At 45.8% G+C, this 27,906-nt stretch overlaps 1 protein-coding gene across 9 annotated transcripts in view; it reads left to right on the forward strand.

Moving 5' to 3' along the window:
* APIP (APAF1 interacting protein) overlaps positions 1-27,906 on the forward strand; it is a 1,110,572-nt gene that overhangs the window by 596,099 nt on the left and 486,567 nt on the right. The gene's annotated exons all lie outside the window — the stretch shown is intronic.

The raw sequence follows: 27,906 nt of genomic DNA on the forward strand, positions 1-27,906 counted from the left end.
GTAATGGTAATTGCCATCACACAAAGACAGCTGTTAAAAAGAGTTAAAAAAAAAATATTTTGGTATAGTGGTAAAACTCCCAGAAGTGGTAATTTCTAGGGGTTTTACCACTACTGCTGTTAAGTATTTCAATCAGACGATGTACCCTGGTTTCAGCCTATTATGCAGCACACAACCAAAATGCTTATTTTAATGTATACATAGATTCAATATTTTGGGTGATGCACCACTCGTATCACACCCCTTTTCAAATACCCCGGGTCACGATGGACCAGGAATCAGGCTGGTTGGTAAAGGTAATATTTATTAATTTAAAATTCAAATCAAACATATACTTTTAATATGGGGCAGCAATCACCAATGTGGTGACAACCGATCAGAAGGTATGTAATGTTCTTAAATTCACTATTTAGCAACACAGAAGGAAAACACCAGAGAAAAGAACACTTTTGGCTTGTTTGGAAAGATGGCACTGAAGTTAGGATTTCCCCCTGCAATATTTCTCAATCCACAAATAAGCAATTCTAAATAGATGTAAGGAAGCAGCAGGTTATCCGGAATACGGAATAATAAAAATAATTCAAATACAACCTTCCCTCCCTAAACAAGAGAAAAAAGGATTTGAAACCCTACTGTTTAAAATGACATTTCGGAAATGGCCGAATAAAACACTGAAAATTTGCAAAAAAAACTAAATCAGTACAAATTTCTATGGGAGCAACATTGGAAAGATACTAGCAATCGTAAGCAATAGTTTGAGCAAAAGTAAACAATTTGAATTTGAATGGAAGGTTGAAATTAATTTAAAATAAAAATAACACATGTAAAACTTTGCAAAAATGTTGATTCCCGCCTAAAATTAACCAAACGATTTGTAATAAAAACAGTGAAATACACTGCTTTTGAGTGCGGTTTTTGGGTTGAGATGTAGCTATAGGTCTTAGGTACACTATGGAATCTGGAATGAAGTCTCCAGCTATTAAACTGAGCGAGATATGCAATGTTGAATGAGAGGCGTTTTTAGAAAAATCGGGTGGTGAAAACAGAAAAGAAATTCAGTTTAGATAAAGTATTTACTATAGTTTTACTCTAGACTAGAGCATGCAGGCTAGAACACCAAAGAGGGACACAGTAAGCTCTGGAGTTGATTCATGATTTTAACCCCAGATCCCCAGCGCCCGCTCTGGCGGAACCAGACCGCCACTCGAAATAGGATTGATAGTTTAGGATTTACACAAGATGAAAATGACTAAAGAAGTGGCGCTTAGCAAGATAAATCAAGACAGGATGGCAGTAGGTATTCTGACAATGTTGCAAGTTATTAAGGTAAGGGTAGGGAGGTTTAGAGATTGGGATAGGACAAGGCAAGGTATGCTATGGTTTTCTATGATTCCTATTAATACTTACAGTCCACTTTAATTTAGGATTTTGGACCGTCGAGGGTTCTGGTCATCACACCGATCGGGTCTAACCAAGGACAGCGGGGCAAATCTGGCTGAAACAGGATCAGCTAGGCCGTTCTGGTCACCGGACTGCACTGGACTGGTTACTGGATACTACAGATCAGTGGGATGGCAAGTTTGGAGCAGGCATGCATTTAGTAGCAGCAAGCCAGGCTGGATCAGGATGCTTCCCTTGGGTTTTGGGGATTTTTAGAATTTGAGGCCTAGCGGTAAAGATGTTCAGCAATGCATAGGCCTTGGCTTTGCAATGAAAATCTGGAATCGGGATCAAGCAGGATGAAGAAATCAGGAACAGGACGCCATTCAGGAAGAAAGTCAGGAATCAGTGTGTCTGTGTGTGCTGTCAAGCGCCCTTATTTATCCTGCCAGATGTCATCACTACAGTATATGGTAGGGGCAGGCTTACTACCCACACCCATAATGCTAGGATTGGGCCCGAGCATAGTTTCCGCCTTGCCCACAGCTGATTGGATCACAGAAACAGGATGTCATGTTTATGGGGTTACTTTTACAATGTCTAGAAACCTCCCCTAGCTACTGGAACCAAAATCTAATTCCTCCACAAATACATATTTATGCAGCTATAACCTCTGAGAAAATCAGATAAAGGTTACCTATTTTGTGCGTCATATTTCAATCCAAATCCCAAGTCTGTGGGACCTGGTTTTGCCTTTCTGCTACATTTTGTCAATTTTAACCATGAAACATTTGGCCTAAAATTCCCCAACTTTGTACACAGATGTGCATTTACCCCTGTAATGTGTACAAAATGATATACTCGCAACATCAATACTTTCCCCGCAATCTGTCATTTTTTATAACTTCTGTTCCTTCTGTAGTAATGAGTTCTACGAAGTGTTCACAGAAAGAGCATACAATTAGGTTTAAAACGACTAACTTTTCATATTTTTCCTCAATCTTGCTGCAAAGTTAAATGTCTTTTAAAGTTCAGCTACAAAATAACCTTTAAAACCAAATGTCCCCTGGTCAGATTTGTCTTTTCTTTCCCCAACTGCTAGCAGCTGTCAATTCCTTTGAAGCAGGATGAGGGGCCTCTCTCTTGATTGAATATTTTATTGTCCCTCACACTTGATAGGTGAGAGCCTCAGCCTGCTATTGTACCAGGCTGGAGCAAAGACGAATGTCTGAGCTGGGGAAGTCCCCTTTGTCCTGGTACATTCGAAGTCCTCCAAGCTAGCAATTAGCACTCTCCTCTCCCAGAAGTTTGAAGTGTCGCCCTTTCTCAGGGCTAGCAACTGGCAGAGCAAGTCTTTTTTATATATAGTTTGCCAACTTAGCCTATAAGTTTTAACATCTTGACTTAAACCTATGGAATCAGGACAGTTTATAAATGTACTTTTACCAGCAACAAATCCTTTTACATTTCTAAATAAGCAGGCCTTTACACAACAATGTACTTTCAAATAGGAAGCAAGAGGTTGGCAGTAAAAGGACAGCGAGGTTCTGCGCAAGGACCACGCAAATTTAAGTTGTTTGAGCGGGCTGCAGGTGAGTGCAGTAGAGGAAACCTCCCAAGTTATCCACCAGGTAATTGATACACAGAAGGGTTGTTTTGCAAACGCAATGTGCACACAAACAATGTAAAAATCAATTGATTTGTAATTTAATCAAAGGAGGATGCAGCCTGACACGTGTTTCGAGCGACTGGCTCTTCTACTTAGGCTGCATGTTGATTTTACAATCGGGTAGAAAAGTACAAATGAAATATAAATGGTACATGTACCACACCCAAACACAAAACAAGTCAGCGGAGTGGTCAGACTCGACCATAACAAAAAATAAATAAATAATGCAAGTCATACGTGTCAACAAAATAGTACAATTAAATACATTTTGTCCAATGAAGCAAGTTAGGAACAGGAGTTATACAACCCATATAGTGTAAGTTGATCCAATTCGGACAATACCAAGTATTGGGAGGAGAGATAATGGAAAGAATAGAAAAATAAAAACTAGAATTAGCATTTGGGGCAATGTTAATCATACAATTAGTCAAGATAAGTAAAGCGTCATTTATAAAAGTACCTGGGAGCAGTAACCAACGCGTTCCTTAACTAACAGATGTTTTTCAAATACAATGTCTTCCCTTCTAGTGATCAGTAAGGAAATTACTGCTCCCAGGTACTTTTATAAATGGCGCTTAAAAAAATCATACATGTGAAGTGCACTAATGGTAATAAAGTGATTTTGAGCACAATAAGGCATCCAGATCTGATGTTCATTTCTTGGAAGGCAGAGTGATGCGTCCTAAAGTAGAAATCTACCAAGGTAGCTCAGCACGTTGAGTGACTTATGTTATACATTGAAACTGGCTATCAATGTATAGCTTTTTACAATTCCTTATGATATAGGTGGTCTAAAATGCACTGTTCGGACAGGGGATGGGTTGGGCTGGCTACTTGCGCCTATTCAGGGCAAGGCTAGCAGAATGTTTGGCGCCCCATAGTGAAAATCAAAAGTTAGTGCCCATCAACAAACCATCAACAAACATCTCATCTTGCTGTTAACACAATAGAATAATTTATGTTAAGTTAAGCAGTTTGACAAAGAAATAAGCACTTTAGAAGAATACCCTGCCATAAAATTCAAAGTAGGTGTGAGCCCATAAACCATTCAGATTGTGTGAATAAAATGTGGTTGAATGTTAAATTAAAAATGTTTTAAGGGCATATGCCACAGGACTATTATTCATTGAGTAAAGCTTTTGTTCATGCTTCCTCCTGCCGTTTTCCTTGTCCTGCGTCCTTGGCTCTGCGTCCTTAACTTTCATGAGCACTAGATAGTGTGTGTGGGTGTGTGTGTGACACGTCACTTTAGTGTTAATGTGCAAGTGTATTAGGAGTCGCATGAATTTTTGCAGCAGAAAAACAGTGTGCGATTATTAGCAGGAACATGGTTAACAGACTGGTTAGGCAGACATTCAGATTCTGTTCAATTTTTATTCTCATATTGCTTACTGATTTTAGAATTTGTAATAATTTATATTTGAAAACTTTCTAAAACTACTTGCGTCCGAGAGGTTTTGTCAAATAACAGAGGGAGTGTTGCATTTCACCCATTCTGGGGGACATGGTACCTTCCAGTGTTGCTGTCATGGTCACATGGGCTAACCATGTGACCATGTTAATAAAAGGGACGAGCCGCTTCCAGCTTGTCAGTCGATCAGATATTGACTCTGGTGTCGTTTCTTCTTAGCACCATGCTGCTGCAACACCACGTGCTGAAGGCCCGGGCAACACCGTCCCCCGTGGGTATGCTGGCCAGGTGATCCGTGGCTGGCTGAGCGACCCCGGCCTGGGTGCCCCCAGAGCCGGTGCCGCAGTGAGCTTGGTGCCCCCAGCACACTTGGTGCGATCCGGAGCAAGCAGGGTGATCCCTGCGATGTGCATGCGGCATGAACTCAGCCCTGATGTCTGGGTCGGGTGATCCCGACACCTGGATGGCCCGCTCCGGTGACCCGAGAGCGGGTCACAACGATGGCGTCGAGGATCGTCCGGATCCGTGGGTGTAATGCGGGTGGCTGGAGGACCATCTGTGCGCAGAGGTTGTGGGTCGCCCAGGGCCCAGCGGCGCTCTGAGACTAACATGGGATGGGGGCGTGGCCTGGGTTCGCCAGGCCCGCGGCGGTGCATTACAAAAAAATAAATGTTAACTGGGGCCTTCGGTAGCTGCGAGGAAGCGGAGGCCAGCGAACAACCATCCCTGGACAATGCAGAATGGAGCAGTGGATGGCTACTTAGCTTCTCAATCAGCTCCTGGCAGCAAGCCCTGGAGGGAGCAATAACAGGAAATAGTGGCTGGACCCGTGTTCACTGGCCCACTGGATCTCAAAAGGTGAGGGTGACCAGCCCCTCCACACGGTGAAGGGGGAGAAGCGGAGCAGGGATGTGTGGGTGCCCCAACGAGCCCTGCACTCCTCCATGGGCCCGCAACAGCCCTATTGCAAAGGTGGAATTGGCCCAGCAACACCGTACCACGAAAAGGAACAAGATCCATTTTGAGAGTTGGCATCCATGACCACAGATGCCACAGGATAAAGAACAGTTGTAAGGCCCGTATACCCAGCACATTGGGTATCGTAAAAGTTGTCTGGCTTTTCCTAACATCTCTGCCTGTGTCGTTGTCCCCCAAAAGGCAGTAGCTCCTCAACAGGTCATTGTGCGCCCTCCTGTTAACCAGCATCTGAACCACAGAGGGTAGCAGATCCTTGGGGAGTGCTTGTGTGCCACCAGGTCCAGCCAGCTCACGGACCCATCAGCAATGAGTACAGACTACGTCATACACTGTAATCATCACAAGGTTTGCAGCTCTTCCGAGCGCTTGTGCGCCCTCCCATGACACAGAGAGAGACCTGGCTAGAAGCGGAAGCGGCGCACTGGCCCAAACACCTTGTAACCAGGGCATCCCTGCCAGCACCCCAGGGAAAAGGGGAGGCGAAAGGAGCGGCTTGTCATCCTGTATGTCACTCTGCTGCCAGTGCCCTGCAGCAGGGAGACCACCCCGAACTGTGTGTTCGCCTGTCATCTGACTCTCACTAACCAAGGACTGGGTCGATGTGGCCCCTGGTACTCCCAGGTACGGCTTTACCGGCCTGTGAATTTTGCGATGGACAGGCAGAGGCTGGGAGCCTGCAGACTGGAACTGGCCCTACTCTAGTATCGAGTGTAACTGTTTGTGGTATCAAGGGGTGCTTAGGGGCGAATTGTAGTGATGCGTCAGTGGGGCAAGGCCCACTCACCCAGGTTAATAAAGGGTGTGTAAAGTAGTAGGACTTAGAGTATTAGTATCACTGTGTGTATTGTGCTGTGATTTTGGAGTTCGGTTTGTTGTTATGAAAAAGGAGTGTTGCATTTCACCCATTCTGGGGGACATGATACCTTCCAGTGTTGGTGTCATGGTCACATGGGGTAACCATGTTAATAAAAGGGATTCGCCTTCCGGCTCGTCAGTCGATCAGGTCCCGACTCCGGTGTCGTTTCTTCTTAGCACCATGCTGGTGCAACACTGCGTGCTGAAGGCCCAGGGACAGGGCCCAGCACGAGGACGGTGCCCCTGCCTAGCAACACCGTCCCCAGTGGGTATGAAACACTTGTGTATAGGCGCGTTATAAATGCCATATCATATCATATGCTGGCCAGGTGATTCGTGGTTGGCTGAGCAACCCCGCTCCGGGTGCCCCCAGAGCCGGGACCGCAGTGAGCTGGGTGCCCCAGCACACGTAGTGCGATCCGGTGATCCGGAGCAAGCGGGGTGATCCCTGCGTTGTGCATGCTGCGTGAATGCAGCACTGATGTCTTGGTCGGGTGATCCCGACACCTGGATGGCCTGCTCTGGTGACCCGAGAGCGGGCCTCAGCAGGGAGCCATCAATTTCTCCAGAGTTGACGGATCCACATCCTCAGAATTACCTTCAAACAGGGAGTGTGTGTGTTTAATGCCTATGGCAGATGCAGTCAATTGCTTAGGTAATCAAACTTCTGTTTTTAAGTGTAGTGCTGCTAGTAGATTCACTTAGCAGAGGCATGGGCAGTCTGTGCCGTCGCCCCGGGCCCCGTGCTTTCGGAGGCCCTGCAGCTAGCTGCTGCCGTGAGTATAAGTAAGGCTGGGCTGTTTCAAGCCACAGGGCTTTTGTTTGTGCCTGTTTAAGCGAGGCTGTACTGTCGGCACCCAATCCCCTGTGGCTCACTTCTAGAGACAACTACCCTCCCACCCCCTCACCTCCCCAGTAGCCCATCAGACCCGTGGGGCCTCACAGTTGGGGCTTATGACGCTACATTAATGGTTCATTTAAGAACATTTGTTTTGCACAAGGGGTTAAAAAGGGGCATTTTATTCTTAAAGAACATACAGAAAAACTAGTTGCCGCCCAAATCTGTCTCCTTTGAAGACTAAGTATGTTGACAAAAAAAAGAGTTGTGCACTATCTTGATAGTATTCATTTGGTGTGTTGAATACATAATTTGTTGTTAGTGGAGAATGCCACATTTCACTTGCATCATATAAAGCATGCCTTTGTCAAATGATGCAAAAGGTTACCATTTCACATGATCTTTTGTTATGATTCAGTCTTGAAAAAGCCATTTTTAAAAATAATTTTGTGGAATTGCCTTCCGTTATTTGTAGACTTCAAGATTGGTTGAAAATAAGGCAACATTTGTACGCCTTTTGTATAACATATTTCTAGAAGGATTCCTATATTACTGGAGTACTTTATGTATGATGTGTGTACTTTCAAGTCTGATTTATAATAAAAACAGAGTATTGTTGAAAGCCAAACCACGATGAGGAGAGGAAAGGATCATAGGGCAAGTTTGTTGTAATGATTTACCAGGTCCAATGATGTGGGAAGAGCGGTTGCTGGACTCGAGATTTTCTGCCTGGCCATGTGCTGATTTTCTGGGTACAAGTTGAGATTACATGTGGGTTGAAAGGCATTGGTTTTTCAGTGCCGACTCCATCCCGCTTGGGTATTTTTGAGGCCAGCATGCAAAAGAGCTTGAGTTCTCATGTTTTCGTCCACAAGGATTTGAACCCACAACGCTACATGAAAGTGTGTGTCTTCAGAGCACACGTCTTGTATTGGTATTTTGCTTTCTATAGAATATTTCAATATAGATTTTTGGGTTCAAAGGTACATATCTTTTATACTTTGCTATTAGTGTTCTAGGAAAATCTCCTTTGTGAAAGACGGTTCTCATTTCTATTTTGAATTTTCTCTATTAGGGAAGGCCAGTTGAATTTAAATGTACGCATTTCACTTTAGGATACGTTCAGTCCCTGTGCGTATGATGATGAACCCCCCCACACCCTTTTCTGGACTTGAGCCCTATTGATGACCTGCGGAATTGCTTACTCTGACTGCCTCAGTACCTTTCCGGTAAATAGGCTTTGTTACAATTGCATTATACTGCAGCAAAAGCACTTGCCCTGTCTGGCCCAGGGCCAATCCCTGCGTTTACTTCATTGGAATGAGTAGTGACACTAAGTATGTTTTAGATTACTTACAAGTGATCTTCATTACTCTTTGTCCAGCTCCTTTGCGTCACAGTACTTTCTTTTGAGCTACCCATCTCTACAAATGATTCAGCTCCCTCGGTCAGCTACTCCAAAATAAGCCTCACTCCTGATATTGTTACAAACGTTATATTAACAGTTAAATTTCAGATCTGAACATCAGTTTATTGGATACCAACGGAGATTAAGGACTCCTTTTTTTGTGACATAATTTTCTGCGATCCAAATAAAGGGTCCCCATACATCTTTTGCCGCCAAGGGCCACGCAAATCCAAAGGCCGGACCCGAGTCAGTTACTATGGACGCTTTTGTTGTACTAAATTTATGGGAGTGCTACATATTAATATTACAATGAGGTGAATCAAAGCTGTTAAACAACTCTAGTACATTCTATTAGTAGATTACTTGTGATTCATGAATTATTAGAATGCACATTTTTCCCTGTGATGTAACCTAATAGTTCCATTGTTAGATTATTGCTCCAATTTTTTCTTGGTTTTCACTGGTAGTTGGACAATGTTAGTTTCTAATACCTTGATTTATTTGAGCAGTAATTAATGCAGTTGATATCACTATCTAAGCTATACCACAGTAAAAGAGTTTATGCTTATACATGATCACCCATTTATTTTAAGAACAAATGAATTACTAAATGAATATATAATGACTATTGTGATAGCTTACAGTATTCTGCAATCACTCATTTTAATGTCATGTTAATAAAAAATGTAAATTGCATTTAGCAAATTTATTTTTACTCAAAGACGCACATCTATGAAAAAATACCAACATTTATGTGTTCATGTTTAGGCTAGTATCTATCATGTTCAAGAGAGATCCATTTTCCTTCCTATTGTCTAAGGCGTAGTTCTGTCTCCCCCACTCTTTTGGGCGTCTTAATGTGGTCCATGGCTGTGAATTTCACTGGAGTGATATTTGTCCGGATGTCCTTTCCTCCAATGGACAGATAGTGGCCATCTAATACCTTTTTATTATTTCTCCTTAAATGTTGCTTAATTGTGGTTTCTTTTCAATGTCAGATTGTGGTGCCCACATACACTTTGGATGTATAAGCATACAATTGCATACATACAGAATTTGGCTTTACAATTGGTAACATTTTTGATTGTACATTTTTGTTTGTCTGTGATTTTTTTTTTTTAATCTATTTTTATTTAATGCATGGGTACATGCATTAGACAGCCCCTGCTTTGTAAAAGCCTTTCTGTTTGAACGGTAGCCATGCAACCGGTATTCTCGTATTTATTTATGTATTGGTTATTTATATTGCACTTACAACAAGCCAGTGTTTCAAAGCGCCACAAGGCAAAAGGGAAAGGAACAAGGGAGCAAATAAACAATAGAAATGGCAATGAATAAATAAGAAAACAAACAGCGGTCCTAATAGGTCTTGTGACATACATAACTTTCAAGTGCATAGAAAAAGGAGGGTGGGGGAGTAAATGCTAAAAGGTTCCCCCGAGGGGGGGTGTGTGTGAAAGGGGAGTGCCAGAGGTGCCTGTTGGGGAGACAACAGGAAGTGCATGGGCTGAGGCCTCCCAAGCCAAGAGGGAGGTCTAACACCCATCAAGTAAGTGCAGGGCTGAGACAAACCACCCAACTAGCAGGTGTGGGCCCAGGGGGCATTGCAGGGACGGGGAAGGTGGAAGCTCGTGGCGATTGGGCAAGTGGCCAGGACACCCTATTGGACTCTTGAGGGGGCCGGGCTGCCAATCTCAGCAGCTGTGGGAATGGTTAGAACGGGAGGAGAAAGGGAAGAAGGAGAAGAGAAAGGTCTTGAGATGTTTTCAGAACTTGAGGTGATCCAGTTCAAGACGGACAAGCAGAGAGAGACTGTTCCAGAGGAGGGAGCCAGCCGAAGAGAGAGATCTGCCCCAGCTCTCTGCTTGGACAAGCGTTTGACCAGCAGAGAATTGGAGCAAGAAGTTCGAAGATATCTGGAGGTGGAGTATTTAGTGAGAGAGAGTTGCAAGTAGCATGGTCCCAGGCCCCAGACAGCTTTATGGATGATGCAAAGGGTCTTCAGTTTCATCCTTGTGGCAACCAGGAGCCAGTGGAGAGATTATAGGGCTGGAGAGGTAGTGCCTGGGCTTGAGGCCAAGGATAAGTTTTGCAGCCCTATTCTGGTTAAGTCGAAGAGGGCAGAGGGGGAGAAAGAGGTAGGTTGAGAAAGAGGCTGTTGCAATAATCGAGCCTGGAGAGGACCAGAGCTCCTGCGACTATGAGCTTCTGGGGAAGGTGAGGAAAGGGAGAGGGCCTCTATGGAAGTGAAGTTGAAATTGGGGCTTGTTGGCAAGGTCCAAGATGTGAGGAATGAAGCAGAGAGGGGAGTTCAAGATGACCCCAAGGTTTCTGGCTTCAGTGGAAGGAGAAGGAGAGCCGCCCATAGAGGGTGGCCAGAGTGCAGGAGAGAAACAGCGAATAGGTGTCCTGATAGGAAGAATCTGTTTTACTGGTATTAAGACGGGGATCATTGGAGGTACACCAGGACTAGATAGCACGCAGGCAGTCCGGGAAGATGAAGGAGAAGAGCTTGAAGAGCTGTGTCATCTGCATAATACTGCAAATGAGGAGAGAAGGCGGAGGTGCAAGGTAGATATTGAAGAGCCAGGGCGAAAGGATAGAGCCCTGGGGAACACCATATGCAGGGAGAGTGGTGATTGAGGGGAAGTAGCCCAATAGAACCTTGGAGGGGTGGGCAGTGAGGGAGGAGGTCAACCATTCCAGTGCCCGGTCTGAGATACCAAGAGTATCTTGGAGCTGCTTTATGAGGATAGAGAGTTTGACTGTGCCAAAGGTGGAAGAGGGGTCCAGGCGAATAACAGCAGGAGAGTTAGTCAAGATGTGCGAGCAGTTCGTCACGGGTATTCAGGAGAGCAGCTTCTGTGCCTCTGGATGCCCGGAATCCTGATTGATGTTCGTGTAAACAACCCGCGAGCTCAGTATGTTCAGTTGGGGGAAGACCAACTTCTCCAGGAGTTTCTCTGGAAGAGTGTAGTAGAACTAGGGCAGTAGTAGGCAGGACACAAGGGGTCGGCAAAAGTCTTTTTTTAGGAGGCGGTGCAAAAGGGAATGCTTGAGAGAAGAAGGGAAAGAGCCAGATGCTAAGGAGTGGTTGCAGAAGTCAGCAAGAGCCGGAGAGAGGAGGAGATGTCCTTAATGGTTCTGGAAGAACAGGGAGAAACCTGTTTGGATGAGACCTTCATAGAGCGGACTACTCTAGAGATCCCATCCGTTGTGATGGATGAGAAGGAGGCGAGAGTGTGTGTTGGAGAGGAAGAGGGGCCAGGGGGACAGGGTGAGGAATGGAGGAGGGGACGAAGAGAGAGTTCAGAATGGCCTGAGTTTTAGAGGTGAAATGGAAGGCCAGTGCAGTACAGAGGGCCTTGAAGGGAAGTGTCGAGGTAGAGACTCAAGATGGATTGGCTAGTTCCTTGCAGATTTTGAAGAGTTCAGACATGTTGGAGGCTTCAGAAATATGGGCCTAGATTTGGGCCGCCTTCTTTGAGCGGAGAGACAGTATTTATATAGCACAACGTCACCAACGGAGTTGGTCTCCAGGTGCTCAGGCGGATTTGTAATCAAAAAGATAGGGGTGAGTTAGTGGGGTGAAGAGGGTGTAGGAAAATGAGAGGTGGTGTACTGTTGACAGCTTCAGTTCGGTTTTCACTGTGCGCTAGGGTGTGCAGAACAAAGAGAGTCCTCGTGTGCTTTTGTTGCGATCCATGTGTTGATTGTTCTTGTGGTGAAGTCTGTGCGGTTTGCTGTGAGAGGTGGTTGTGTGGGTTTTTGTGTGAATTAAGTATGCAGAAATTTTAGGTTTTGGTTAGTGGGTCGTTTGTCTCATAATCCTTGTATTTTAATTGTATGTATCAAGTTTTCATACTGGGTAGGCATATTCCTTCTCTTGGGTATCTGACTGTCTAGTTTCTGGGGCGATACTGTGGCTGGTTGCTAGGAAATGTATTGGCTTAGTACCCCCAGTTGGGCGAGCATTGTCCCCTAGTTTGATAATGGTGTTATATTAACATTCAACAGCTCCTTTCTATTTACTGTTGGTAATCCATTGGGTAGTGTATTCTTCTCTTCCCTTTCCTGACTGTCTAGTTGCAGGACAGTGGTGAGGCTGGCCTCCAACTAAGTTTGTGAGCTTAGTACACCCAGGAGGGCGCGCATTATCCCTGCTTAGGTAGTGATGTTATATTATCATTTCTGCTCCTTCCTATTTATTTACTGTTGGTTGTCCATTGCTACCTGTGTTTACGAGGTGGGCCAGGTGCTGTTGCTGGCTCATACCTTGCGCTCCCTTCCGATTGATATGTAGGTGTTCTTTGGTATGATTCGATGTGGTTTGTCTTTTAATTGATAAGTTGATATGTTGCAGGTCCGGATATCCTTACTTTATAAGGGTTGATGACTTGGGGAATTATGATAGGTATTTCTCTCTGCCTAGTTCCGCTGTGTATGTCCTTATGGGCTTTCTTCTGGTTATGGGGTGAAGAGCCATGATTTGAGGAGTTTCCTGAATTGTACGTGATCTCTTGTGTTCCATATGCTCTTTGGTAGTTCGTTCCAGGTTTTTGGGGCAAGGTGAGAAAAAGAGGTTCCTCAGATTTTCTCTTAATGTTTGATTTGGGTTCCAAACGGATGTCACTGCTGGATCTGAGTGGCCTTGTAGTGTGATGTACATTTCGTTTTCTTCTGAGGAACTCTGCACCTTGGTCATGGATTGCTCTGTGCATTATGTACATTGATTTGAACTTGATCCGCTGTTTGATGGGTTAGCCAGTGTAGCGTTTTCAGCGCTGGTGTGATGTGTTATTTTTGAGGTAGTTTAAGGAGCAGTCTATCTGCCACATTTTATATGCGTTGCAGTTTATTTAGGAGTCGTTCAGGCATGCCTAGATATAGGCTGTTGGCATAGTCTAATCTGGACATGATGAGGGCGATGACGGTAGTTGTTTTGCTGGTGAATGACAGGAATGGTAGGATCCTTTTAGCCGATCGCAGGAGAAAGAAGCATTTCTTAATTAGGGCGTTTACTTCCGGCTCTAGAGTGAGTTTGTTGTCCATCAGGACTCGCAGGTTTTTTACAATCGATGATGGGGTTTCACCAAGTTTAGTTGGCCATTGGATGTAGAGATTGTCTTCTCCGTTTTTTGTGATGATCATGATTTCTGTTTTGCCTGGGTTGAGTTTAAGGTAGTTTAAGTTCATCCAGTTGTATATTTTACAAAGGCAGTTCTCTAGTTTTCAGTTGTCTTCTTGTGAGTCATGTATTTTGTAGATTATTTGTGTTGTCAGCATAGTTGTAACAGGTGAGGCCATGTCTTTCAGGTAGATGTTGAATAGTAGTGGCAAGAAGGATGATCCTTGGGAGACTCCGCATGACGGTTCTTGTGGGCTTTATTTGTAAGGTATCATCTATATTGTTTCTGTTCTGTTTGTTAGGAAGGATCTGATCCAAAGTAAGGCGTTGTTGGGGACTCCAAATTCTTCCAGTGTCATGATGAGGATGATGTTGTTAACTGTTCTGAATGCCGTGGAGAGGTCTAAAAGTATCGGAGCGGTTCTGCTGTTTGAGTCTGTGTTTGCCTTTAGATCATCCCAGATTGAAATAAATGCTGTTTTTGTTCCTCTCGTCGGTCTGAAGCCTACTTGTGCCTGGTTTAATAGGCAATGTTCTTCTATGAATTCTTGGGTTGTTCTATATATGTGTGGTCCTAGGAGTTTAGCTGGGTAGGGGATGTTGGAGATGGGTCTGTAGTTGGAGAGGTCCTCTACGTTTACTGTTGTATCCTTGAGGAGTGGTTTGATGTGTGCTGATTTGAAGGCTTGAGGCACTCTCCTTGTTGAGATTGATTGGTTGAGGATGTTCCTTTAGTATTCCATTGGTGTTCCTTGTGAGAGGATTGATTTGTAGATGTCAGGGGGGCAGGGATCCACGGGGAGCCCGATGTTGTTGCTTTGATTTACAAGTTTGATGAAAGTCTCCACTGATATTTGCGGGAAGTTTCTTAGCTTGTTGTGGTGTTCCTTACACCGGTGAGTGTCTTCAGTGTTGCGGTTGTATGGTCTGTTGAATGGTCATGATTTTATTTTTTAACTGGTCTGCAAGGTCACTGTATCATTTCTTCGATTGTATTGGAGCGTTGTTGCAAAGTCGTATGGGATTTTTATTTCGTTTATAATTCTAAATAGTTATTTTTGGGCATTTGGTGCTTTGAGGATTCTGTTGTAGTATTTCCTTTTTGCTTTTTGTCTTTCCTTTTTGTATGAACAGGTATGTTGTTGAAGTTTGAATTTTTTTTTCCGCAGTCTTTATAGATCCGCCACTCTAGTTCTAGTTTTTGATTTTTCCTTTTCATGGCGCCTAGTAGTGGGGTGAACCATTTTGCCGTTGCTCTTTTGTGGGATGGATTGAAAGGTGTTTCTTTGATCTCATCGATTGTTATGGTGATCCATTTGTGAAGTAGATCTATTTTAGTGTCTAGGTCGGCTTCGCCCATGGTGGTTGTTTGTGGTTTGGTGATCTCCAGAGTGTTTTATGGTTCTCCAGTTTCTTTTCATGATGATCAGTAGTTTTTCTTGTTTCTTGGTTATTGGGGAAGGCAGTGTGATTCCGAAGGGGATGATGAGGTGGTCGCTCCAGAGGGTCTGAATCGGTGGTGCCTTGGTAATTAGTTTCTGTTGACGAAGATTGCGTCTAGTGTATGTCCTGCTGCGTGGGTTGCTCCTTTGACCAGCTGATGTAGTTTCATTGTTAGTTCGACCAACTATAAGGTCACCCTTCTGCCTGGCAATGATAGACCTGGCCAAGGTTTCCCACCTAGAAGAGCTAGTATATGCTCCTCTAGGACAATGAATGCAGTAACATTTGAAATGCATATTTTAGCAATTGTTTGTAATTTCTTCACACATGCTGTATGATGTATTGTCTTGCTTTAACAAATGTATGTTTTTTGTATAAAAAAAAGAAAAAAAACTTTCATTTAGATTTGATTCGTATATGCAGCAAAGCTACTCGCCAGTCGCTGCAAATACGAGCAGGCACAGTGTGTCAAAAGTTCATCTAGAATGCACATTGTGATAGGTGTACTGAAGTGATGAACACCAATATATCCTTACAAAAAAAATAAGAGTCAAAGCTTGGTAATAATAAAAAGCTGCAAAACACTACTTTATTTTGTTGTATGTTTGAACAATGTACTTTGGAGTTTAAGTGTGGCAATAACTAATGCTTTCCCCTGGCACATTATATAGAGTTGAATTAGACTGCACTAAGTAATCGCACTGATTCTTTTTTACCGGCAGGACGCTCTTACAGTCACAGTTCATTCATAGCCCTTAGTCCTGGCTGGTCTTTTTAGGCTGTCCCTCCAGTTACACCCATTGTTGTTAGTTGGCTGGTAAGAGATTTTTGTGAGGTTGTGGTTTCTTCATCGAACCAGATGTTGAAGTCTCCGAAGATAATCAGTTGGTTACGCTCGATAGCTAGGTTGGTGATTGCTTCTATGAAGTTGTCTATGAAGGCTGCAGCGTACATTGGTGGTCTGTATATCAGTATGAATTTCAGGTTTGTTCTGGGATTTGTTGATAGACGTATGATTAGGGATTCACATTTGTTGTTTAATGGGTCTTCCGCTTTAATTTCCAGGTGTTCCTTGTGGATGATTGCCAGTCCACCACCTCTTTAGGTTTTCCTGTTAATTGGATGCACTTGAGGGTATCAGGCAGGCAGTTGAGGGTGATCTTGTAGTTGTCATCTAGCCATGTTTCGGTTACAAAAAGGATGTTGATGCCTCTGTCACTTAGGAGGTCGTAGATTTCGGTGGCGTGTTTGGACATTGATCTTGCATTAATTATATTTCAGTGGATCATTTTGGTGTAATTTGGTTTGTTGTTCCCGGTTTTGATTTGTGGGTGTTCAGTTGGGGTGCTTTTATGTTGCCTTCGAGCGGTAGAGGTTCTGTGAAGGTGACTTCGTCGTTGAATCGTTCTGTGAGATTGATAATTGGGTTGCTGGCTTCTATTGTTTCTTCATCTCTTGTCATTTGATTTGGGTTTCGATAGTGCCCTTCTGTTCTTGTGATGTAGGCAGTAAGGGGGTTGGCGTCATCCCATTCTTTTCTGGGGTCTCCTCTTCTTTTGTTCCATTGTTTGGGGGACAGGGGGAGGATAGATGTGTCTGTAAATGTTGGTGTCGTTGGAGTATCTAGGTTCTTAGGTTGGTGCAAGGTACGGTGTAAGGTATAAGGATTTTTCAAATGGATTGTGTCCTACGTATTCCTTATCTATGACGTGTAATGTCCACAGCTGTACTGCTTTGGAATTTTTTTTGCAGAGGGCGCTCTGCGTCAATGGCCTCGGGTCGATGTCCCTCGAAGGCCTCCATTGAGGCTGACTTCATCGGATGTTATAAATAGCACACACGGTGCCCGTAGCCTCATTTGTTTTTTGCGCAAACGTGTTTGCTTTGTAAAACTTGGCGTGCCTCGTGGTTACTTTCCGTACTATGCCGCCTTCTACCCCGACGACCCTGTGGTCTGGCTTTAAGAAATGTCAGACTGCGGCTCCAAAATGTCGATCACAGACCTGCATCGGATTTGTCTGTGGTGCCTTGGCGAGGGCCACGCTACGGATGACTTTTCGAAGTGCCAGTCCTTGCGGGAACGGAAGGGAAAATTGAAGGTAGGCAGGGTGTCCAAGCACCTTAAATCTAAGTTGGCTGGTCTTTCGACCGACGAGTCGAAAGGGGACTCTCCTTGTCGGAATAAGTCCAAGCGATCCATGTCCCGCAGTGGTTCTCGCCACTTGTCCTGTTAAGGATTTCAATCAAGCAATACACCTGGGTCTCGCCTAGCATGTAATGCACCAATGAAATACTTATTTTTTGTGTCTATATTGTCTATAGGTTCAATATTCTGAGTGATATACCACTCATATCACACCCTTCTCAAAATACCCCCCAGGTCACAGTGGACCAGGAATTAGGCTGGTTGGTAAAGGTAAATATTTATTATTTTTAAAATTCAAATCAAACACACATTTTAATAGATATGATTCACTTATAGCAATGCAGAAGATAAAGCACAGGGAAAAGAACAGTTTTGGCTTGTGAAAAGATGGCGCTTAGGTTAAGATTTCCCCCTGCAAAGTCCTTAATTCACAAATGAGCAATTCTACACAGATGTAAGTAAGCAGCAGGTATGCAGGAATACAAAACAGTGTATATGGGTTGAATGCAATCTTCCCTTCCCAGACAAGAGAGAAAACGTTTTTGGAAAGGTACACTTTTAAATTAACATTTGAAAATGGCTGTGTGAAATGAAAAGTATGCAAAAAACCTTAAATTGATATAAATTCCTATGAGAACACTGTACAGGTCCTAACAAACAGCTACAATATGAGCAATAGTACACACTTTAAATCAAAATGGAAGTTTGGAAATACTTTGGGGAAACTCACGTGTGAAACATTTGCCAAATATGCGATTTTTAATTAAAGAAAAGGGCAAAAACACGGTTTTAGTTGTGGATGTAGCTACAGAAATTAAGTCTCTAGCTATAAAATTGAGGAAGTTGTGTAAGTTTGAATGAGAGGCGTTTTTGAGAAAAATGAACTGAGAAAATTGGTTTTAAATATGACAGATTGGTTTTATTTAAGCTATTTTAATGACTGTGAAAAAGAATTCCACCCGGGAATCTCCAGTTACGCACAGCCGATTGCAACCCTTCACATGGCGGATACTCAGTTTTTCTTTTATGGGAATTACTTTATTAAACCAAATCACTAATGGCTTATGGTATAGTAAAATAAATGAGAGAAAATCAGCGTTAACACTAGGGATTACAAACCGGGTTGCAAGAATGGTTCTGACAATATAAGAGGTTCTTAGGTTAAAGATGGGATAGGTTGAGAGATGGGGATAAGACAAGATATGCTATGGTTGACTATGATGCCTATTTATACTTACAGTCTACTTTAAATTAAGATTGGACCGTCCGGGTTCTGGTCATCATGGATCGGGTCTACAGGCAGCAGGGCACTTCAGCTGGGCTGTTCTGGTCAATTGGACTGGCACCTCAGACTGGATTGGCCCTTCTGGTCACTGGACACTGTAGATCAGCGGGATGGTGAGTTTCAGCAGGCAGGCAGGCATGAATGGTAGCAAGCCAGACTGGATCAGAATTATTTCTTTTAAGTTTGGGATGGTTCAGGATTGGGCCTAGCTGAAGAAAAGTTCAGCAAATGCTGAGGCCTGGGTTTTGCAAAGTAGTCTGGATCAGGACAAGATGAGGAATTCTGGAACAGAGTGCCACACGGAAATAAGAATATAGTTAGGAATCAGTCTCTGTGTGTTGTGAGGTTCCCTTATTTATTATGCCAAGTGACATCACTAAATTTATGGTAGGGACAGACTTGCAACCCACACCCACAATGCTGTGATGGGTCAAAGGCACTTGCCTTTTTCTGGTTGGAAGACCGAAAGCGCTGTCTTATTTTATGATGTGGCTTGGGAACTCCCACAGTTATTTGGACCAAAACTTAACTTTACCACAAATATTCATTTCTATATTTATGCCCTCTAATAAAATCAGACACATACATTACATATTTTGTGGGTTACCTTTACCTTCAATTCCCATGTCGGTGAGACCTGGCTTTGTGTTTCTGTGGAATTTTGACAATTTTAATCATACAGATTTGGCCTAACAATTTCTAATTCGGTACATATCTGTGCAATCACCCCTAGAACACGGGTATTCAATATTAGGTTTGCAGCATCAATAGTCTTTGCACAATTAGTGTTTTTGTATAATTTTTGTTCCTTATGCAGTGCAGGGTTCAATCACGTCTCTTCAAAGAAAGAACATACAATTAGATTTACAACTACCAAATTTTAGATGTATCCTCCTTCTTGTTAAGTCTTCAAAGCTTAGTTACAAATAGGCATTTAACCACCAAAAGTCTGTAGCAGTTTTTTTTTTACTTTTCTTTCAACTGGCAACAGCTGTCAAATTCCTTTGAGAGGGAAGTTCCATGCCCCTTCCGTGTGGGGAGGAGTGTTCAAGCCTGCCATTGTCTTTGGCTGGAGCCCAGACAAAAGTCTGAGTTCTTTGTCACGAGTATGCAAAAACCTCCCAGCAGCAATTAGTCCTTTCCTGCCAGCAGTGAGGTGTTGCCCATTCCCAGGCTGAGGCTGTCGGATCAGAATTAAATAGTTAATTACTCAGAACTGGGTTTAACTTTAAGTTACCTTCATCTTCCATTAAACATATAAAATGAGTTTATAGGTGGATTTTTACATTCAGCAATCCTTTTTTTTTTTTTTTTTACAGAATTAGGCCTTTCAACAAAACATGTTTTTAAACAGGCGATTTTGCACTTTCTTCGCATTTTTAAAGGTTGGTCGGCCTCATGGCTTCCTGCATTTTTCTGATGCCAGACGCCCGACTAAGAATGCGATCCCTTCAGTGGGCTCTCCAGACTCAGTGGTCCCAGTTCTCGGGCCTAATGTCGGATCACCATCATGTTCCGGTCAAGGTCTCACCGGATCTTCTGTGGTGGGCCAGCAAGGACAATCTCATGAAAGGAGAGCCTTTTTGGCAACCGTGGCCGGAGGTAACTGTAGTGACATCGCTTCCCTCACAGGGTGGGGAGCTCATGCCAACGATCTGACCTTCAGCGGTCGTTGGTCTCCATCGGAGTCCAAACTACACATCAATCTTTTGGAGCTGAGAACAATCAGGCTAGCACTGAAGGCGTTCCCGCCATCTGTGCGGGGGAAGAATGTCCTGATAATGACGGACAACACAGTGGTCATGCATTACCTCAACAATAGAAGAGGTGTAGGGTCACTACCTCTGTGCAGGGAGGCAATGCATCTCTGGTTCTGGGAAATTCAAGAGGGAATCTCCTTAGTGGCGGTTGATCTGGCCAGAGAGGAAAACATGGCAGCAGACGCTCTGAGCACAGGCAGAGCACAGTCTCCCACGAGTGGGAGCTAGCTCAGGAAGTCCTTCAAGAGATCTTCGCCCTCTGGGGAACCCCACAGGTTGACCTGTTTGCGACTGGTGCAAACCGAAAGTGCGACAGGTACTGCTCGAGGGAATTTCCTCCGAGAGGAGCACTAGGAGACAATGTTAATCGTGAATTGGTTATTCCCGCTATTGTACGCCTTTCCTCCGATCCCCATCATTCCTCAAGTTCTCAGGAGGTTACGACGGTTTGGGACCCGCATGATCCTCATTGCTCCAGATTGGGCAAGGAGAGTGTGGTACCCAGACCTTCTAGACAAGTCCATCTGTCCTCCGATACGTCTTCCCCAAAGAGAGGATCTTCTCTCGCGAGAGGAAGGTTTGGTTCTCCATCCAGAGGTCAAGACTCTCAACCTTCATGCATGGTTTCTGAAAGGTTGAGATATAAGGATTGGGACCTTCCAGATGATGTGATGGAGGTGTTGCTTTCGGCCAGGTGGCCAGCAACAAAGTCCCTGTACCGTTACCTTTGGTGTATGTTTTGCGACTGGTGCAGAGGAAAGAATGTTGATCCTTTTCAGTGCTCAATTTCAGAGGTTCTCGCCTTCTTGCTTTCTTCGGCCCATAGGGGTCATCAGGTGGGAACCATTAAAGGTTACCTGGCAGCGCTTTCTATCTAAGTGCTTGTCCGAGGAATGCTCTTATTTTACGATAACACTCATCACTCAGTTCCTGGAAGGATGCACAAATGTGTTTCCACCGTCACCTTTTCAGGTGCCGGTCTGGGACCTTAATATGGTCCTAAATTGTCTTATGGGTGCTTCGTTTGAACCTTTGCACTCTTGTCCGTTGAGATTGTTGACATTTAAGACTTTTCTTGGTTGCAGTTACCTCTGCTCGACGAGTGAGCGAGTTGCAGGCACTTTCATCTAATTCACCCTTTACTTTGTTCCATAAGAACAGGGTTTTATTGAGAGTTCCTTCCTTCCTTCCTTCCTTCTTTCCTTCCTTCCTTCCTGTCAGAATTTCATTTGAGTCAGCTGCCTTCTATCCTCCTCCTCATCCTAGTAAGGACAAGGAGAGACTCCATAGGTTGGATCCTAGGAAAGCATTGAGCTTTTATCCTTCTAGAATGTCCATAGTCGGATTGGATGACCAGCTCTTTGTGGGGTATACTGGACACCAATTAGGCCAGCCTGTTTCTAAGCAGACCTTGTCTAGGTAGTTCATCCTCACTAGTTCTGAATGCTACAGGTTGGCTGGCAAGTACCCTCCTGAGGGCTTGTGGGCTCATTCCACCAGGGGCATTGCTACCTCGACAGCCCTACAGAGGGGTGTACCGTTAAAGAACATCTGTGATGTTGCAATGTGGTCTTCCGTGCACACGTTTAAGCATTATTCCCTGGATACTTCCCATGCTCAGGATGTTGCCTTTGGTAAGCCAGTGCTTTACTCTGCCATTTAATTGGGTATGTCTAAATTCTTATTCCTCCTCCACTCATGGATACTCTTTTGGGAATCTGTCATAGATGAGGAATGCGTTGGAGGACACAATCCATTCAAAGAACAAGTTACTTACCAACCGGTAATGTTCTTTTGACTGGGTGTTCATCCAACGTATTCCTCATTGCCCTCCCAGCCTACGCCTCTCAAATTTCCCATGCCATTACAGCTTTCGTTGCATCAAGGCTAAGTGCAGTTGATGCAATATTTTGTTTGAGAGGGCAAAACATGGAACTGTGGCCTCGACAGAGGCCTTCGAGTGACATCGACCTGACGCCATAGACGCAGGGTGCCCTCTGCCAAAAATATTTCCGAAGCAGCACTGCTGTGGACACTACATATCATAGATGAGGAATACGTTTGAGCAACATCCAGTGGAAAGAAAGCTACCAGTTAGTAAGTAACTTGTTCTTCTCTTGCGATGTTTGTTCTGTCGATAGTATTATTTTGCGGGGTGTGTTCTGTATTGAAGGCGTCTTCTGCTGGGGGCGGTTGAGCTTGTGTATGTATACGTGTTACTTGTACCACGTTCCTTTCTGCGTCAGGTCATTTTGGTCTTAGGTGTGAGGAGTTGGTGTGGGTGTTAGGTTTATAGGGGCAGTTCCCAATTGTGGTGCATTGTGCCAGGCTAATGTTGATTTTAATCCCAAGTTGTTCCGTCTGGTTGTTTCTTAGGGTGTCTCTTTGTTCAGTCAGTTGGGTATGGTGTTCCTCTTACAACGGGATGCCTGTCCTGGGGGGGGTATTGTATGTTGGTGGGTAGGGTGTCTGGATTGGGTTAAGGGTACAGTTAACTGGGGAGGGGATTATGGTAATAGTTACTGGCTTTGGTGCTTATTGGGTGTCTTGGGTGTCGGCTTCCTAGGATTCAGTTGTAGCAGCTACTGATAATACCCCGACGACTGAGAGGCAAGTGGTCAAGAGCTTAGAATTGTACAGGTGGTTTACAATGAAATTGTATTCTTGGGTGTGGGGTATCCCAAGTCGGAAGCAATGTAGGTTTCGGCGGGAGCCAAAGATGATTTAACAGCTTGATTTCTGATAATTGGCCAGCAGCGGGTAGGTCATGTTCCGCAAAGGCAGGCAGTGATCAAGATTGGGACATCAATCTATCTGGAGAGGGTTTTGGCTTCGCTGATGGCAGGAGGTGATCAAGTATCAGGTTGGGGACACCTGGGTGACAGGGGAGGTTTAGGTTTGAGGGAGGTTGGTGGTAATTAACGCCCAATCTTTAAGATACTGGATATCGGGAGGAAGGTTCAAGGCTTTCAGAGTGGCGGCACCAATTGAACACCTAGACTGGGAAACCTAGGCAGCAATTGAACACCTAGGCTGGAGTACCTGGATAGCGGGAGAGTCTCCGGCCTCAGTGTGGCAGGTTTAAGTTATGGGATGGAGGTGGGGACACCTAGAGTTGTCTTTCTCACAGTGCACGTTAATACAGGAGAGAATACTTGGACCTGAAGGTCTTGTATTGTGGTGAAGAGGCCTAGGTTTCAGAGTGCAGTATATTACAGGAGAGCATGCTGAGATTTGAGAGAGAGGCCCAAGCTTCACAATGCAGTATGGTACAGGAAGTTTGTATGATGGTGTCAGTATATGTTGTAGATAGAATAGATTGTTCCTACCTTATCCGTTGATGCTGGTTGACGGCAGCCTATCTGTCGTGGGTTATGTTGGGGTGCTGTGGCAAGTTGCAACTGCTGGTTTGGTGGGATGACTATGCAGCCACAGTTAGTTATTGTAGTAGTGGGGTCTATGGGTTAGTCTTGGACTTCTGGTTCATGGCTAGCTAGGCGGAAGGGCGCGCTTATTACGTGGAAGTGCCACAGGAATGGCGGAAGCAGTGGTTAGGCTTTGGATAGTGTTGGTGGCAGGCCCCTAGCCTCCCCTGCTGACACTGACTGGAGCCGCTAATTCAGGAGTTGCCCTTTGCCCTTCGCTGCAGCGCTGCACGGGCACAGGGCTGCTCTGAAAGGTGGCATAGAAAGGTGGGAGGGCAAATCTGGGGAGAGGAGGGAGGTGGAAGGACTGGGGCCGTGGTTGGGCTGGGAGAGGGTTTACAGGCGCACTGTGCGATGGACAGATTTGAAATACAATTTAAACCAAAAATATGTGGCTCTAGCAGTCTATGGTCTTAATACTGCCTCACACACCTTAACTTGTGAAAACCTCCTGGAGGAAATGCAACTAGACCGCATGGGTCTTGGGCCTCCACGCAACGGTAGCCAATCGGAGGAGGGGAAGGGAGGGAGCGGGACAGGCTTGGGCTTGCAGAGGGATTACAGGCTCACGGTGCGCTGGACAGATTTGAAATACAATTTAAACAAAAAGATGTGACTATCAGTCTATGGGCCTAATACTGCCTCACACCTTACCTTGCTAAAAGCTCCTGGAGGAAATGCCTGTGAAGTATGCGACATGTCAGTTTGTCATAGGATGAGCCTGAGGCCTGCCACTTCCATTCAGCAACTCTGCACTTGTTTCAGAGTGGCTAGATCAGAGTTGTACCTGCTATTGTGCTTGGAGGCAGGTTTCATGTGGATCCTCATGACGGGCAAGAATGTCAAGAATGTTAGTGATAGCAAGATGAATATTGGCAAGGTCCGAGTCGGTGGGAGAGTGAAGAGGAGGGATGAAGCTAGAGGCAAACGCAGCAACTGACACTTGTTTCATCAGTCGGATGACCGCAAAGGCGGCTGGCAGTGCTGATGGAGGCTCGGTCAGGGGGCCGAGAGGTCCCAGATGTGGAGGGAGTAGTCGGACCAGGAGAGAGGGGTAATGAGAGGATTGGGAACAGGAGATCAGCGGTGGATGAAGGCATAAACAGTGTCCCGCAGAGTGAGTAGGACTAGAGGGGAGAATAGTGAGGGAGCGAGAGCTACAGTGATCACGGAACAGTGAATAGACCAGAGCAGTGGAGTCAAGGTGGATGTTGGAAGTCTTCAAGGAGGAGGGGTTTGTAGATAGAGGTCAGAAGAGAGGTGATGAGGTCAGCCCATTCCGAGACACAGGGCCTGGGGGCCTATAAATACTGGCAAGGGGGAGAGAGTTGGAGAGACACTGAGCTTGCAGACAAGACTTGGGCAGAGTACGGCTGGGTGGGTATGAGAGGGCTAGGGACCCGCTCAGCAAAGATCAGTGCTACTCCACCACCAGATCAGTTGGGCCGAGGCTAGGAGAGAATCTTGTAGCAGACCGGGAGAATGGAGTCAAAATTTAGCTGGCATTGGAACCACGTCTCGGTGAGATCGAGGACGTCGAGCTCAAAGTCTTCAAGAAGGAGGCAGATGTCAGAAGAATGTTTGACAGCTGATCGAGTGTTCAGAGCAGTGTAGCCAGTCACCACTATTGAAGGTTTTCCAGTAGGGGTACAGGGAGGTGGTCACCCGTCGGAGGTGGTGATGGAGATGCAGAGATGGAGAGAATATGAGGTCTTCAGCTTCTTCCACCCCGCGTTCCGGGTTTAAGAAGTGTCCGGTGTGCGGGTCCAAGATGTCCCTGACGGATACGCACAACTCTTATCTCTGGTGCCTTGGGGAGGACCATAATACGTACGACTGCGACGACTGCCAATGGCTCACTTCGAAGGCCTTGCGGGAGCGTAAGAAGAAGCTGTCGGTCGGTAAGGTGGCCAAGCCCCGGAAGTCGCGTTCCGCTGGTCTTTCGACGGACGATTCGAGGGGCGACTCTCTGCATCGTCATCGTGAGTCCGGGGGTTCTCGGTCTGGGAGTCGGTCCCGCCATTCCTCTGCCTCTTCGAGGCACTCCAGGAAGTGCTGTCACAGGTCGCCTTCCCCGTCCTCTTCCGAGGACTCCGCCCGTAGGCGGGTAGCTTGTCCCAACAAGCACTCCACTCGGGAGGAATGGGATTCGTTCCGAAAGGAGATCTTGGCGATTTTTCAATCGCAGGGCTCCGGTCCGGCTGTCGAGGTCCCGGTTGGACAAGGATGGTCGCTCTAGGCATGCCCGTTCCAGGTCCCGGTCCTCAACGCCATCAAGACCGCGAGACTCTGTAGTCTTCGAAGAAGACATCGGCGCCGGCGGTGCCGAGGTCGTCGACGGACTCTCTCTCGAGGCCCCGCCTCCGAGAAAGTTGTCGACACCATCGACGCCTAGGCTGTCGAGAGACACGCTTGGGGCTCTGCCCTCGAGGCCTGTGTCGACACCGTCGACGCCATTCAAGGCAGCCTTATCAGAGGTACCCCGTGGCACAGTGGCATCCCCAAGAAAGGCGATGGCTTAGGCCAAACATGTCTTCGTGCCTTTTTTCTATACCCTCTTTCCAGCCTCTAGATTATATTTCAGAGGTGGATGAGGGGTCTGAGGAAGGTGAGTTTCCTACATTGGTTCCTGATGACATTGTTTCTGGTCACAGTCAACTTGAGGACCTGCGTCAGTCGATGCACGACGCCAGTGGTCTAGACACCTCTCCGGAGGTGGAGTTTGGTAGGCCGGAGCCTGGCACGCATGCCGAATCTTCATATCGGCGCCTCATGTCGAGGGTCACTGAATAACAGGGTTGGTCTGCCCCGCCGGGGATTTTCAGCAGGATGACCTGACTGATATCCTGGACCAAGGTCCTCCATCTGACCCGGTGCTGCCATTCCATATGGTCTTGCAGAGAAGGGTGGCTGCGGCTTGGACTGCGCCGGAGAGTTTTCCGGCAGTGAGCAAGTCCTTGCCGAGGAAATATCGCCCAGCCAGTGGCGACCCCTGCTACTTGACCACGCACCCTACTCCGGAGAGTTTGTTGGTGCAGGCGGCTACAGCCCCCACAAAGCAGGCGTCGTACCCTACCATCCCTCCTGATGGGGGCGACAAACATTTTGACGGCTGGGCAAAGAAGGTATTTTCTTCTGGGGGTATGGCGCTTCAGGCTGCCAACTCCGTTTGTGCTTTGTCTCGTTTCACGCACACTCTGTGGAACTGTATTTCCCTAGCGACTGATCATATTCCCGAAGAGGAGGAACGGGATGGTTTCCTTGCTACCGTGCAGGTTGGCAAGGATGCCAAGTGTGAATCCTTTCAGTCGGGTCTGGACATGGTTGATTGTGTCAGCCGGTCCATGGCGGCGAGCACCGTAATCAGCAACCATGCAAACCTGCGCAAGTCTGGGTTTGCTCCGGATGTGCAAGCCCGGCTCCTCAACATGCCCTTTGATGGTGACCATCTTTTTGGCAGCAAGGGTGAAGAGTCTCGAGAGGTTACAGACCTCCAAAGCTGCAGCAAAATCGTTGGGCGCTGCAGTTCGCCAACCTCTGCCTTTTCGTCCTAGGGGACAGCAATGGAGGGGAGGTTCCTTTTGATATTTCTCGTCCTTTAGTAAATCGAGAGGAGCTGCAAGTCAAAGGGGCAACCGTAGGAGTGCCAGAGGTGGAAAACAAGGTACTCAAGGTGCCAAGGCCACGCGTGCAGTTGCCTCTTTGCCCTCCGGCACTGCCGCAGCCGCTTCAGCTCAGTCATGAGGCCCATGCTTCTCCGTTTGGGCGAAGGCTGGCGCAGCATCTCGTAGAATGGCGTGCCATTACTTCAGATGTGTGGGTTTTGGAGATCATAGCCCACGGCTACTGTCTTCCTTTCCGGCAGAGGCCTCACGACAATCCACCAGGGAACCTCTTTGAAGAGTCCGGATCCGCTCCTTGCGCAGGAAATTCAATCCCTGCTGGAGAAAAGCGCCATAGAACTGGTGCCTGTAGCGGAGAGGAACAAGGGATGGTATTCCCCTTATTTTTTGATTTCCAAGAAAGACGGGGGATTGAGACCCATCATGGACTTGCGCGGTTTGAACACGCTCCTCAGGAAGGGCAAGTTCAAGATGGTTACTCTTTCTCAAGTCCTCCAGGCCCTTCAACTTCAGGAATGGTTGGTGTGTCTCGACCTCAAGGACGCTTATTTTCATGT

This window comes from Ambystoma mexicanum, chromosome 11 (assembly GCF_040938575.1).
Source record: "Ambystoma mexicanum isolate Mex_15411 chromosome 11, UKY_AmexF1_1, whole genome shotgun sequence".
Lineage (NCBI taxonomy): Eukaryota > Metazoa > Chordata > Amphibia > Caudata > Ambystomatidae > Ambystoma > Ambystoma mexicanum.